This window comes from Ambystoma mexicanum, chromosome 8, assembly GCF_040938575.1.
Source record: "Ambystoma mexicanum isolate Mex_15411 chromosome 8, UKY_AmexF1_1, whole genome shotgun sequence".
Classification (NCBI taxonomy): Eukaryota; Metazoa; Chordata; class Amphibia; order Caudata; family Ambystomatidae; genus Ambystoma; species Ambystoma mexicanum.
The window spans coordinates 376,760,116-376,775,566 of record NC_090929.1 but is presented as its reverse complement, the minus strand read 5'-3'; positions in this window follow the sequence as shown (position 1 = coordinate 376,775,566).

Sequence of the window (15,451 nt, the reverse complement as noted above, 5' to 3'; positions counted from 1 at the left end):
TAGCCCCCCAAAAAGTCCCATAAAACTGATTTCTTCCGAGGTCAATTCCTTTCCTTCTTTTAGCTCATTTTCTCTTTACCTGTCTCACATTCTTCCAGTCCCGCCCCATGGATATTCTGGGGCATATGCCATGTTCTATACAATTAAATAACATTGTTGATGAGGATGATTTAGTGCCAAGAAAAAAGTTTACATCTGTGTTAGTCGAGTTTTGAAGTCACACAAGATGCATGTTTTGATAGTTCTTATTGGAAACACTGAAAACACTACGCAGAGAAGGAGAAACACAGATGGTGCAGTTTGACATGATTCTTAAAGAGAAAGACACAGAACAGTTTGTTCTCAAAATGAAGAAACTTTTCTTTTTTTACTTCATTGTCTGAAGGAACAGTATGCCTGGAATGTGGGTCTGGATACTGCTGTGTCATCTAAAAGACCAGTAAAACTCCTGGAAGCTGGGAACACAAAGCTTTGAAAACAGGGCGCATTTCTATCTGAAACTTTCATGTCACCAAAATAAAAAGGAACAACACATCCTTTTCACGTGCAACTGACGGTCTGACAAAGAAGTCAGTGGGACTTTCGCACGCTAATGTATTGTCCATCTCTGGTAGTAGTTTCACTTAGTGCAATAACAGTTATGAAAACCTGCATCGTGTGTGAGAATGATTTAGTTGATTTTAAAAAAAGTACGTTTTTCCACGAGAGGGCGCAAGAGAACTGCAGATACATTTGTAATAGCCGGCGAATTGTTACTGTGAAATAAAACACTTACGATACAATAGTGTAATTGGCCACTATGAGGCGCCATTAGATTTGAATACATATTATTCTCTGCGTTTTTATCATTTCTGTATTTTTGAATCAAGCTAGCGTATCATTGGTAGATTACATTATAGGTACATTGCCCATTATTGCCGGTTTCCAGCAAACCCTCGTAGTGCATCATTACCAGTCTACATTATTCTGAATCGTCAAATGACTAGTGAGTCCGACCACCGGTTACTGCGCATGTCGTGAAAGCTCTCACCCCCATGTGGAAAGCATAGTGGATTTGCAGATACAGCACAACGAACGTGATTGCAAGCAGCAGCCCGCTGCCACACTGAGAAAAGCAGCAGATGAAAGGCACGTCAGGGCGTCTAGACCATTGTGGCTGCGGGAGACCCTGTGCTTTTTTTTTTACCAGCCTGAGTTGTAATATTCCTAACAGTTGTGGGTAGAGTGATTTGAGAAGGTTTGCAGAGCTGCTCCCATGGAGATTTGCAGGCCTCAGTGAATTGGGTGAAGGACAGAGTCCCTCTTCCAGGGCAGGAATCGGTGGTAGATTTAAGGCAAAGGGCCCGTGGGAAAAATTAACAGAGGACACTGGGTAGGCGGAGCTTAGTGTGGGAGGAGTTAATGGCTATCACAAGTGCCTTAAGGGACACGTGTTTCATGTGTAGTGCACTAATCACTCCTGTTGTAAATGGTCTGCTTGCTGACCTGGCTAAAAGGATAATGTCTGAGTGGGAGACCCCGTACAGCCGAGGCTGTTTGACTTTGAGCCGAGGAAGAGCAGAGCCCCCTTGTCCGAGTATTCAATCCGGTATTACCCAAATTGACCCTTACAATTGACCTTTTGCACAATTTACCTAATTACAGTGGTCCTAATTGACCTTCTGCACAAGTGACCTTTATATTATTTTAGTTATTTTATATATGTTGATTTGGATAAAAAATAATATAAGGGGATTGTGTCGTGGATTGCAGGGGGTTTTGGATTGGGTGTGGGGTTGCGGGGGGTTTCCCCTCACATATATTTCCTAATGGTCCTTCTAAATTAGGTCAATTCTCCCGAGGTCAATTGTGAAAAGGTCAATTAGTATACAACCTTCAATCTGCCTCCGTCAGGAATGGGGCAATTTTGTTCAACAGTCACTTTTTTTTGTTTTGTTTAAAATGTATTTACATTTATATAGCGCGCAAGCAGCCCAGGGGCATTGAGGCGCTGTTACTTGCAATAACTTAGTTACATGGTACAGGCATGGTAGCGATTGTTGACACATTATGAATGTTACAGGAAATCATACTGTTATTACAGATATTGCTTTTGGTCATATAATACAGTATACATGAAAAGTATTCATGCTGATGTGTCTGGCCTTATGTGAAGAGGGTAGTCTTCAGCGTTTTGCGGAAGGTGGTGAGGGAGGCCTCACCACGGATAGTGGGTGGTAGGGCATTCCAGTGAGAGGGCGCGAGATAAGGGAAGCTGGATCCGCCCGCTTTTACTCTTTTTACTAGTGGCAAAGAGAGCATGTTGGTGTACAGTGATCTGGCTGGCCTGGTAGTGGAGACGGGGTGTATCCTTTGTGAGAGGTATGCAGGAGCAGTGAGGTGAATGCACTTGTGGGTCAGTGTCAGGGCTTTGAATATGAGAGATGGCCGTGGAAGACCAGCACTACATGATGTTGACCCAGGATTGGTACATTGTGGATCCTGTGGGGCTCTATCTTTCCTCTGAATGGTGATGGCTAATCCCCCCTGGAAGATCCAGAATGGCCCTGTTCTTTTCAGGTTCAGGGGTAATTGTGGTATCAGTTGGCAACTTAGACTCACCCAGTGTGCGCTCACAGAGCATGAACTGCTACGCACCCCAAACATGCAGGCCAGCAATGCATGCCTGCCAATTCTGTAACTGCAAATAGCCAGGGAGCAGAAGACACCCAGAGCCGTGAGGGACTCATTTTAGAGTCAGGAAGTGTACATGACAGGGTACCCAGACTCCAAGAATGGGGATCAGCACTCTGATCTGCGGAACGATACTGGCCATTAACCACAGCCTATTTACATCAGGATGGGGACTGGGGCAGAGGGGGGTTGCTAGGTTTCTAAAAGATCCGGGGCTACGCTAATGTCATGACTGTCAGGACTCGTGGCTATCTAGCTTTTTGGCTTGGAGCCCCTGAGCTTCTATCTGTGGCTACACCCAAAAGACCAAGGGCTATAGCCCCCTACATTCCACCCAGCGACGCCTCTGCCGCAGGGCTCATTAGGAAGGACCAGCACAGATCCCAAACAATAGACCTCCACAGATGCGCATCCACAGTTACAGTTTGAGAGCAGTTACACAAAGGTCCGGCTATAAAACAGGACCTAATGCTGTCGGGGTAGTAGCTGTCTGGAGAAAGACCGAACGAGTGAAAGAAAACAGTGAACGGATCAAGCAGGGACAGGCATGGGATCAAGGCAGGAAGGATGAGGCTGAAGGAACATTGTGGGGGAAAAAGAGAGAACAGCAGAGTCGGGCAAAATGAGGATAGCTCAGCGGCAACATGCTCACCTTGGAAGCAAGACAACACTGAGCACCACAGGTTCGATCCCGGGTCTGTGCTTATAAACCTCTGGGTATTAAGCAAGTTATAAATAACCCATCATATCATATATCATAATTGGTGCTGATTTAGGAGGGACAGAGGAGGTTGAACGAATTAGGTGGAGACAAAACACCAAATCCAGGGAAATGTTGCTGACCCAGGAGGGGCCGAGGGGTCGGAGGAGAGAAGTGTAGACAGGAAAGAAATGTACAGGAGGCAGAAAAGAGAGAGCAATGGTGGGATGTGGAAGAAAACCTTGGGAATGTAAGTGATTTCAATCTGGCACACACCCAAGTCTCGCCCAGCATGTAGTGCGCAAATGAAACCCTTATTTATTTTTATCTGTAAGTTCAATATTCTGAATGATATACCACTCATATTACACCCTACTCCTGAGACCCCTCCCCCTGGTCACACTGAACCAGGAATCAGGGTCGTTTGCAAAGGTAAATATTTATTTCTGTATTTAGAATTTAAATCACAATATATTTTAATAGGTAACAACAATCACCAATGGGTAACAGAACACTGAATAATATTGGTAATGCACTAGGGATCAAGTAATGAGCACAAAAACAAATGCAGCACAGACAAGGATACTTTTGGGTTGTTTTGGGACAGATGGCACTATGGTTAAGGGTTCCCCTGCAACACCCCTCAACCCCCAATAGGCAATTTAAATAGATGTGAGGAGAGAGCAGGTACTCAGGAATAACACAGATCAAACAGAATATCACTCCCACCTTCCCCCTTTAAACACAAGAGAAAAACTGAATTGACTTTTCAACTGTCAACATGGCTTTGAAATTGGCTGAGCAAAAACACCAAATGTGGTAAAAAATGCATAAATTATTATACATTTCTAGGGGAGCCACTTTGAACAGATGCAAGTAAACAACAGCAATGATTTAATCAAAAGAAAAAAATGGAAAACTCAAAGTCAACGTGGGAAATAATTTAAAGCTAATTCACACGTGTAAACCTTTCAAAATGTCAAGTCGCTGCAAACGTTTCCTTATGCGATTTTTGATATAACGGGTCATCCGCACTGTTTCGCTTCTATCTTAAAAATTGAGGGAGTTATGGAGGTTTTAGTAAGAGGTGTTTTTCGAAAATAAAGACATGAAATTTGGACAAGACTTCAGTTTAGAATCGCAAAATATGGCTTATGCTTTTACTCAAGGCTAGAGCGTTTGGCTAGGCAACCAAGTCGGGACACAGTAAGTTCTGAGACTGATTCATGACTTCAGTAAGTGAGCCCCATCCCTTTCTCGGCGGCACCAGTCCAAAGACTCAAAGTGGGACCTATGGATCAGAGTTACACAAATAAAGATGACTATGAAAATGGCGCTTCAGCAACTAGACAGAGGAAAATAGCACGAAAGATTTTGACACTGTTACAGTTAATGAAAGTAGGGATAGTTCAGAGATTAGAGTAGAACAAGATAAGCAAGATATACAATAGTTCTCTAGAGTCCTATTAATGCTCACAATCCACTGGGATTTAAGATTTTTGGACAGTCACGGTTCTGGTCAATGGATTGGGTCTATCAAGGAAGGACAGCACATCAGGCGTGGGACTGCATCAGCTAGGCCGGTAAACCCTATGGTAGCAAGCCAGATCGTTTCAGGATGTTAGTTCAGGATGCTTTCCCACACTGCACCGCTCCACAGGGTTGCGAGAATAAGTTTGAGGATTGAGGCCTTGCTGCAATTATTCAGCTACTGCTTGGCAAGATTCTTGGGATCTGGATCTGGAAGGATGTTAAAGGCTGGATATTGAATGCTGGAACAAAGTGCTTCGCTGGAATCAGGAAAGTGAATCTGTGAGTGAGTGAGTGCCTATGTTTTGTCAGCTGTCTCTATTTATCCTTTCAAATGACATTACAAAAATGGGTGTACGGCCCAGCTTAACTAAGCTTGCCCCTGTGACTGGGATAGGATCAGGACCTCATCTCTGCCTTGCATCTGAGTAATTGGATCAAGGACGGATGATGTCACACTTATGGTTTGGCTATTGCAGTTCTTGGAAACCTCCCCTCGACACTAGTATCAAAATCAAATGTTGTCCTAAATACCTATTTATACATTGGTAACTTCTACAAAAACACACAATGATTCCGTATTTTATGTGGTAGCTGTTCCTCAAAATCCCACAGCTGTGGGATCTTGTTTCACCTTTCTGCAGAATTTTGTCCATTTCGCCATGAAAACATTTTCCAAACTTTCTGCAAATGTCCGCAAATGTGTGTGTTTACCATAGGGATGTGTAAAGTTTAACAATTCTAACATTAATACAGTTCACATAAAACCACATATATTACCATTACTGTCCAGAATATGTTACACAGTTCCACTGCCTCGTAAAACGTAAATCCAAAGATTTGACTAACAAATCTGTCCTTTTTATATTTTTCACCACTTTGGATAACAAGTTGTGAGTCTCTAATAAATGTTCATTATTTATTCTTAGCAGCAAATGGTCTGCCCTTTTGTCTCTCCCCGGAGCTCAAGGAGCAGCCCTCTCCTTTGGGGAATTCCTTCAAGGAGCAGTTTATGATCCCTTCACACGTCCATTTCGTGGGCTGGAGGATCTGCCATTGTTCATTCCCTGGCTTTGGCTGTAGACGAAAGTCTGGCCTAACCCACAATTATCATCTATCAGTGAGTTTCTGCTGAGAGGATTTCCCTCCCCTTGGGAGAAACCTGTTTTTCCACTCCTTGCAAGCCCAGCCAGGCTAATTTATTCTTAATTTCTTAAACTCCAGCAGAAACCAAACTAGTTGCATCAAATGACATGGATAAGTTACTTTCTTAGCTTTAAACCTGTGGGATCAAATCAACTGAGATCTGTATTCTTTTCAGCAACAAATCCTTTTATGTCTGCTAATCCGGAAGACTTTTAGTTTTATATAACTTTGAAGTTTCATCAGGAGAGCTCATCTGACAGGGCTGTCATTCACAGGTAGCCCAGTGTGCTGCTCACAAATTTTGACAGGAGCTGTCATCCGCAGGCAATCCAGTTTTTCTGAGAAAATGGTTTGCTCTTCACATTTTAGGACCTTGTGCATTCACAATGCTTCATTAGATTAACTGAATTTTAGCGCCAAGCAAGATTTTGAATGTTGAGAAGTGTTGTTTACAGGCATTTTGGAGTTTTTAGCAACAAAGTAAATGTCATTTACAGGTGAATTTTGGAGTTTTACTTGCAAAGTGCTGCTTTTCCCCCTTTGCACTCTGTTTGCTTGTCACGGAGCTCACTGGCACATTTTCTGCAGTGTGTGCTCTATTCCACCACAAATGTGCCATGGGTGGCAGGTTGTGCATCCATCTTTTTGTGTGTTGAAGAACGCGGTTTTGGAGGTTTTTGTCGCCATTGTTGTTGTTTGTTGCACCATAACTAGCATAGTGATGCCGCGTAGTATAGCAGAGTGGGTCAATACACCCCATAGGAAGCGCAGCAAAAAGAGCCAAAGAACCAGAAGACCAGCCAACCCAATAGGTGCCAAATAAGAGGGTGAGACAGAAGGTGGACCTATGGTGGATAAGGGCCAAGATAGCAGGCAGTTACTGTTTGACGACTGATTCTCCCAAGGCAAAAGCTGGTGTGGCCCACACCTAAGCATCTCTGACTACACAGGGAAGAGTGGGCGGCTGGTAGCAAGAATAGTACCGGATCTGGAGGAATTAGCAGGCCACAAATGACATTAAGAGACTTTGCTGAGAAAAAAGCACTGAGTCCAATAGATGGCAGCACGCTACAGGACCAGATCTAATTTAAATGGCAATATGACCAACAATACTAAAGAAGAATTGCCCAACACTAACAATCTGAAACAAGAAGCACTTGTGTACAGGTGTGTCATAAATGCAATATCCTATCCTATCATATCATATCAAGAGACTATATAGTGGACCCAGAAGCTGACAGGGGTTCCTAGGACCAGGGGGTGGCCGTACGAGATATGCTTGGTAGAGGCACCCAGAAGCTGAACCAAACCTCCAACAAGAACATGAGAGAGTGACAATGATGAGAGTTTTTAATGTCATTGCTCTGAAAATCACCCCATGCTTCCAGGGATCAAATAAACTATCAACAGTGGACAATTAAGTACAACCCTGGAGGACTAGACTTATTTGGAGATTAAAAGAGGGCCTAATGACCCAGGCCCAGAGAGTCACCACAGATTGCAGTGAAGGAGATGTTATGTTATATAAACTTGGTAAAGTGCACGTACACCCAAAGGCATCTTGGCGCTAGCTACTGAAGAGGAATCAAAGTCCAAAAGGACCGACAGCACCACAAGAGAGAAATGGCCTAAAACAGATTGGTTTTTGACAACTGGCGGAAAGTGAGGTGATCTTCAGTTGCACGGAGAGCAATAGGCAGCTCATTCCATGCTCTGGCAGCACCCACCGAAAAGGCACGGCCTCCCATGCGTAACAGGCGATAGCGGGGGGCAATGAGAAGACACGCAGACTGATAACGCAGCAGACGGGGAGGAGTGTGGTGAATAAACTTTGCTTGGAGATGCTCAGCACCCAAGCCATAGAAGGCACGATGCACCAAACACAGTGATTTGAACAGGATCCGGCTGGCCACAGGAAGCCAGTGTAATTTCTTGAGCAGAGGGGAGATATGGGATTCAAAGGGAGGGCGGAGTATGGAACGAACGGCAGCATTTTGCAGCAGTTGAAGCCTTTGGATCAGATAGCGAGGCTGGGCCAAGTAGAGAGAGTTGCAGTAGTCGAGGGTGCTGAGAACCAAGGCTGCCACTACCAGAGCCTGGCATTCAGCAGGAATAAAGGGCAGGACTTTCCACAGGATGCAGAGTTTAAAGTGCCCGGCACTACATACACCAGCCACCTGATTATCAAGAGACAAAGAAGCAGAGATTTTGATACTGAGATTACGGACCGATTGGACTGGAAGAGGAAGAGGACCAAGGCTCGATGGCCAGAATTGCGAGGTACAAAAGAGAAGGGGAGATGAAGTACCCACAACCAGGACCTCGGTCTTACTGCCATTCAGTTTTAACCAGTTAGTCATCATCCAGTGCCCCAAATCCCCCAAGCAGTTCCTAAGCCGTGCAGAGGTCTCAGCTTGAGTAAGATCAAGGCAGACGAGAATCTGTGTGTCGTCCGCATAAGAATAGTAATGGAAACCATGTGAGTGGATAAGAAGCAGAAGAGATCTAATACAGATATTAAAGAGAATAGGAGAGAGTGCAGAGCCCTGAGGAACGCCATAAAGAAGTGAAGCCAAATTAGATCGGAATGGGCGAAGAGAAATAGACTGGGAGCGATCAGACCGAAACGAGGTGAACCAATCATGGACCCGGCCGGAGAGACCAGCGTTGGAAAGACGAGAGAGTAGGATGGAATGATCAACAGTGTCCAAAGTAGCCGACAAATCCAAAACTAGGACTGCTCCGACACCACCCTTGTCCACCAAACATACCAGGTCATCAAGTACCGAGTTCAAGATAGATTCAGTGCCCCTCCCAGGAAGAAAACCAGACTGAAAATGATCAAAGAAGTGAGAGGACTCAAGAAAGTTAGAGAGAAGAGGAGACACTAAAGCCTCCATCAACTTTAAAAGAAAAGGAAGAAGTGAGATAGGACAATAATTGGACATAACATCAGGATCAAGAGATGGCTTCTTAAGAAGAGGAACAACCAGGCCGTGCTTAAGGGAGGGAGGAATGAACCCTGTGGAAAAGGAAATATTAACAGCAGTGGTGATATACTCAATCAGGTCAGCAGATACCTCCTTTAGAAGAGCAAGAGGTATAGCATCGTTAGGAGATGCCGACTTCAGTTAAGAAATGGCTGACAATACGTCAGAGTTAGAAAACTGTGGAAACGAAGACCAAGAAGCAGTTGGAGAAAGGGAGGGAGTAACAATTTTAAGGGCTGTGAGTGACGGCAGACCAGCCTTTATATGGTCACGGATAGGGGAGATTCTTTCAAGAAAGAAATCTGAAAGAGAGTCGCACAGGCCCTGCGAAGGAGGGACAGAGGCCAAACTATTCTCAGGGGAAGAGAGATATTGAACAAGAACAAAGAGGGCCTTAAGTTTATTAAGGGCTAATTGAACTTTCTAGCTGTATTAGAGCTTCTTAACAGTAGTAAGAGCCTTATGAGAAGCCGAGAGAGAGCAGCAAAATAAATTCTTAGCAGAAGGGGAGTAATCCAAACGGCACTTTCTCTATGCCTGACGACAATGCAATTTCAGTGCCATAAGATCATCAGTGAACCAAGGTTCAGGGGTGCGAGTTTTGGGTTTACAAAGTTTAATAGGGGCCATCAGGTCAGCCGAGGCTAGGAAGGCGGCTTCAAGCTTGAGTAAAGAGCAGTCCACAGCATTGCCAGAATTAGCAAGCAAAGCAGAGGTCAGGTCGAGACTAGATACTCTCATCCAGCTACGTTTATGGACAGAATGTTTTACAGGACGGGGAGGGAGAACCTGAAGGAGGTAAGAACATGCTATCAGAAAATGGTCAGATCAGAGCATAGGACTGACAGAAATAGAAGAAAGAGCAGCTAGGGGGGGCAAAAACCAAGTACAGGGTATTCCCATGGATGTGGGTAGGTTCAGATCCCCAGAATCAGAGTAGATCTTTTTGTTTGTTTATGACCGGGTGTAGGTAATGAGACCCAAAGAACGATGAGAACCCTAGATTCTGCCCAGGACTGAGACTAACCTTGTTTTGTGGACCTTCTCCTACAAACCATTGAAGAACTTTTCCTAGGGCAATGAATGACCCTGTCAAAGCGTGGCCCAGAGCCCCCTTCCCGCACTGTTTAACAGAGGCTTATCCTACCTTGGTTTTCACAATTTGTGCCTACCCTGTAGAACAGCACGATAAGTCTGGTTTTCTTTGCTAAGCTTTATCTCTTGGTTCTTCTTTTGATCTCCCTTGCCGAAACAAGCTGGCCCAGGAGTGGTGAAGGCATACATTGCTGGTTGTAGAGCCAGTGCAACAATTGCATTCATGCGGTCTTTGCGTCTATTAATTTTCAGAAGTGTTACTGATGGCACGCTTGTCATATCTGCTCTGGCATTAGTTCTAATAGTCACCTTGGTGCAAATGGTGATATTACACAAGGTTTAAGGTCAGCCGCGTAGGTTCATTGTGCTAGGGCTACAATTAGCAATGTTAGTGCAATGACCCAGTATGTGATTTCTCTGTCCTCATGTGAGGACAGGAATTGTGTTGATGATAGTGCCAGCATGGCGGTTCAACATGCCACACATAGGCTGCATGCAAACAATAGATCGAGGATCAAGCACCCCCACCCCCTCTCCTGAATGAACCCCAGAAGAATCCACTCATACACTCTGGCTGTGCTATCTATCCAAGGTATGGGACAAGCTGCATCTTTGCAATCACCTTTTGAAAATGGCATCATAATTGCACCTTGCCGTTTGTTGACACTTGTTTTTTTTTTAAAATTTTTGTATTTAGAATTATAGCTTATTACAAACATTTTAGCAAAAAAAGATAAAACCGTTTTAATCCATCATCAATCACATATTAATCCTGCTAGAACTATTAAAAAAGAGAAGGAAAAAGAAGAGCGGTTCCTTACAAATCATCCAGACAAACTTATATGGTCTTATAGGATCATGATTCCATTGTTACGTTCAGATCCACTGTGCCGTATTCACAGTACCCCTCTAGGGCCTTTCCTGAATGTAACTTCTAAAAATGGAACTGCCACTTGTACCAAGGAAGGCTGGTCCCCAGACCATAACAGGTTCCACCAATCCTCCGGAGTCATAGAAGTAACATTGTTCAAAAAGCTCAAAAAGAATTTGTTCATAGACTGGTAAAGGCTGTGCAAAAAAACAACAAACATCTCAAATTTTCCTTAGTGTCTGCCTGGTTACAAAATCTGCAATATACATCTCTTGCTCCATAACCGACCCTTACGGAGAGCACCTTTTCGGTAGGGAACAGGTTAAGACGGAGCTTCATAAACTGTGTTCTGTAGCAGCTGTTTGGGAATTACGTCAAGTATTTTATAATTGAGTCATAGACCCTGGCTTCATACTTCAAATGGTGGTATAACTTATACCTGTTTTCTTTTTCCGAGGTCGCTACCCAGTCCGCTCTCCACAAACCTATCTTAAACTTGTTTGGGTTTGGTCTTAATTCCTCCTCAGATACCAAAAGTCTTTTTTTCAAGCAATAAATTACACTATAGTTCCAATTTCCAGAAGGTTTGATCATGACCCAGGTCCAGTTATTTTTCCAACACAGCAAAAAAGTGGAGGAGGAAGTGATTCCTGGATAAATTTCCCATAAAAAACAATGCTCTCCATTCTACTATGGCTTTTAAGGAAATCAGGCCAAGTTCACGCTGGAACCACTTTTATTGCTATATATCTTGATAGTCCCAATACTTTTTTTCCAGAAGATTCCCTCAGCAACAGGGAGTGGCAAATAAAAAAACAAGGCCTCAGGTCCATAAAATAGAGCTGTCGTAGTTTTCATCTTGTAAAATTCCAGCAGTGTTATTAAAGAAAAACAACAGACTGTTTTGTTGAGCAGCCTTGCTTAATTTGCCAGGGTTTATGCTTCATGTGGAAGTGTCGCTTCTGTGTTAGCTTCGATCTTGCTCATGTTTATCGAAACTCCCAGATATTTAAAGGACTCAACTAGTTCAATCTGTGAGCGGCCTAGGTACCACTTAAACTGCTAAGGTTGCTTCAAATTTGATCCAAAAGATGTTATGTTTGTTTTTGCCGTATTCACTGGAAGCTAATTTTCCTCCACGTAGTCCTCAAAGTTTTCTTAACTCTTGTTGGAGTCCAATCTTGGTTTGGTCCATTAATACCAGGTCATCTGCATATAGGAGGTGTCCAGTTGGTTTTCCACCTATCTTCAGGGGGAAAGATCTTGCCTGCTTTAAATTCTCTCCTATGTCCGAGATGTAGAAGTTAAAAAGGGAGGGTGGCAGGGGACAGCCTTGTTTGAGCCCCCTAGAAGTATGTATTTCGCCTGAGAGTAAACCTGCTCCATTCATCCCCACCCTCAGGCTTGTCCCGATATGCAGTGTCTTTAGCTTGTCTAAAATGTCCTTCGGGCAGCCCATCTTGACAACTTCTCCCACAGCCGAGGACTGCTCACGCTGTCGAACGCCTGCGCCAAGTCCACAAAAGCAACATAGGTTTTTGATTTTCCGTCCAGGGCCCTACTCTTGATTAAAGTGATGTTCGGGCTAGTTCCAAGCCCTTCAACAAAGCTAGACTGCAGGATGTCCATGTGACGCTCCCTTTCAGACCATCTATTCAGCCGTAACAGCAAACATGAGCCAAAGATTTTTCCCATGACGTCCAGGAGTGCAATAGGGATGGTAGTTTTTGGGGTCCTCCCTATTGTCCCTCTTAAATATTGGGCCACTAATTCCCCGTCTCCAAGAGCTAGGAATGCTACTTTCCAGCTGAATCCTTTTGAAGACCATGGATAAAAAGTTGGCTCTAATCTCTGGTTCTTGTTTTAACATGCCGTTGGTCATGCCATCTGGACCAGGCCCACGTGATGCACTGGCCTCCTTAATAAAACACAGGATATACTCCATGTTCTTTTCTACCAGCCATTCCCCTCTCCACCTGTTGTCTTTATCCACCTATGTTTGTGTATCTGAAGAGTAGAGTGATTTGAAGCGGGCCAACCAGGTACATTCTGGGACCCCATTTGCTTGATAAGCAGCTTGAGAGATGTCAGTGCTCTTCATTAGGGCCCAAACCTTCCAGGGCTCTTTTTGATTATAACCCTCAGCATGTCTTCTGCACTTTTCTGCAGCATAGCTTCTTTATATCCCCACAACCAATAATTATAGCCATTCTTTAGAGCCTTGGTGCAGGCAAGGAAGGTCAGTGATTGTGCCCCTGAGCTCCCTTTAATCTGTTAACTTGTTTAAAAATTGGATTTTGCCTTCGTGCAGGCCCGCTCTCCTCCAGCCCGTTCTTTGTGCCCCATTGCTTTCCAGACCCTCCTCCTGCCTCACAGCCCTCCTACCTCCCCTGATTGGCCTTCTCCCTCATCCATAGTTGTTTGGTGGTCCTGCTACCTGCATGTACCCTTTTGCCCCATGTGGGCAAGGCAGGTCAGTGATTGTGCCCCTGAGCCCCCTTTAATCTGCTAACTTGGTTGAAAATTGTATTTTGCCTTTGCGCAGGCCTGCTCTCCCCAGCCCATTCTCTGTTCTCCATTGCTTTTCCCCAACCTCCTCCCACCTCCCCTGATTGGCCTGTTCCCTGGTCATAAGTGTCCCTCTCAGGGCAGCCCTCTGCCCAGGGGTCCCTGCAGCTAAGGGCCCAGAGGCAAAGGGCGGCTCCAACAGAGGCCGCTCCAGAATGTGTGCACAGGTGTCAGCAGGGGAAGCCAGTGGCCAGCTGTAAACCAGCAACGACTTGGACGAGCACGGTAGGAGTGGCCTAGATGGGGAGTAGAGCAATTACTCTACCCCGGAAGCCTAGACGCCTAGCAAACTTATCTAAACTACTGTGACTATTTTCATCGCCTCCCTCTCTTCAAAACTCTAAAATCTAACTGGGATTGGTACTATGCCCGACTGGGCTGCTGGACATGGGCCTTCCCCTCTGAGCCCTTAGCTGTGCCCTGTTCACAAATTGCATTGTCTGGTAGTCAACTTGCATTATTGAGGGTGGGCCTTTTCTCCCACTGTGCGGGACTCTCAAATCTAGCTATGTTTGGTCTTGAACCCTAACTGCATTGTTGAACTGTAGCACATTTTCCCACTATACAGGATTCCCAAATTTAGCTGTGTCCCTTTTCAAACTGCACTGTCTGGTATCCAATTTGCATTGTTGAAGTGTAGGCCTTTCTCCCACTATAGAGGATTCTCAAATGTAACTGTATCCCTTTCAAAGTGCGCTGTCTGGCATAATTTGCATTGTTGAACTGTAGGCCTTTCTGCCAATGTGCAAGATTCTCACATTTAGTTGTGTCCCTTTTCAAACTGCACTGTCTGGTATCTAATTTGCATTGTTGAACTGTCAGCCTTTCTCCCACTATACAGGATTCTCAAGTTTAGCTGTGTCCCTTTTCAAACTGCACTGTCTGGTATCCAATTTGCATTGTTGAACTGTAGGCCTTTCTTCCACTATCCAGGAGTCTCAAATTTAGCGGTGTCCCTTTACGAACTGCACTGTCTGGTATCCAATTTGCATTTGTTGAACTGCAGGCCTTTCTCCCACTATACAGAGGTCTCAAATTTAGCTGTGCCCCTTTTCAAACTGCACTGTCTGGTATCCAATTTTACCTTGTTGAACTGTAGGCCTTTCTCCCACTATAGAGGAGTCTCATATTTAGCTGTGTTCTTCGCTGAATCTCGCTTCCTGATTCCGGCCTCCCCGTCCGCCACCACACGTGATTGGTTCTCGGCCAAGGTCAACACTGACAACTCCAGGGCAGCCCTCTGCCCGTGCAGCCCCTGTGGCGGAGAGCCCGGGACAGGGGGCGACTCCAGCTAGGATGGCTACAGAGCATGTCTGCGGGTGTCGGCAGGGGAGGCCGGTGGCCAGCCGCCTACCAGCGACAACTAGGACCATTATAGTGGGAGTGGTCTAGGTGGGGACTAGAGCAATTACTCTGCCCGGAAGCCTAGCCGCTTATCAAACTTATCTACAACACTGTGAATATCTCCACTGCCTCAGTATTCGAAATTGCATTGTTGGCTGTGGGCCGCTCTGCCACTGCGCAGGTCTCTCAGGTCTAGCTGTGTTTAGCATTGCAGTCATCTGTTCAACTGTGTCTCAAACCTACCGGTGCTTAGGACTCCACCCAATTGTTCTGTTGGGCGGGGGCCTTTCTCCCACTGTGCACGTGTCTCAGGTCTAGCTTTGTTTAGCACTGCACCCATTTGGTCTGACGGGCGTGGGCCTCTCTCACACTATACAGTGCTCTCAGGTTTGGCTGTGTTTATCATTGCAGTCAATTGCTCAACTGTGTTTGAAATTTAGCTGTGTTTAGCACGGCCCCCATTTGCTCTGTCAGGAGTGGGCCCCTCTGCCACTGTACAGATATCGCAAGTCCAGCTGAGCCCTATCTCAAACT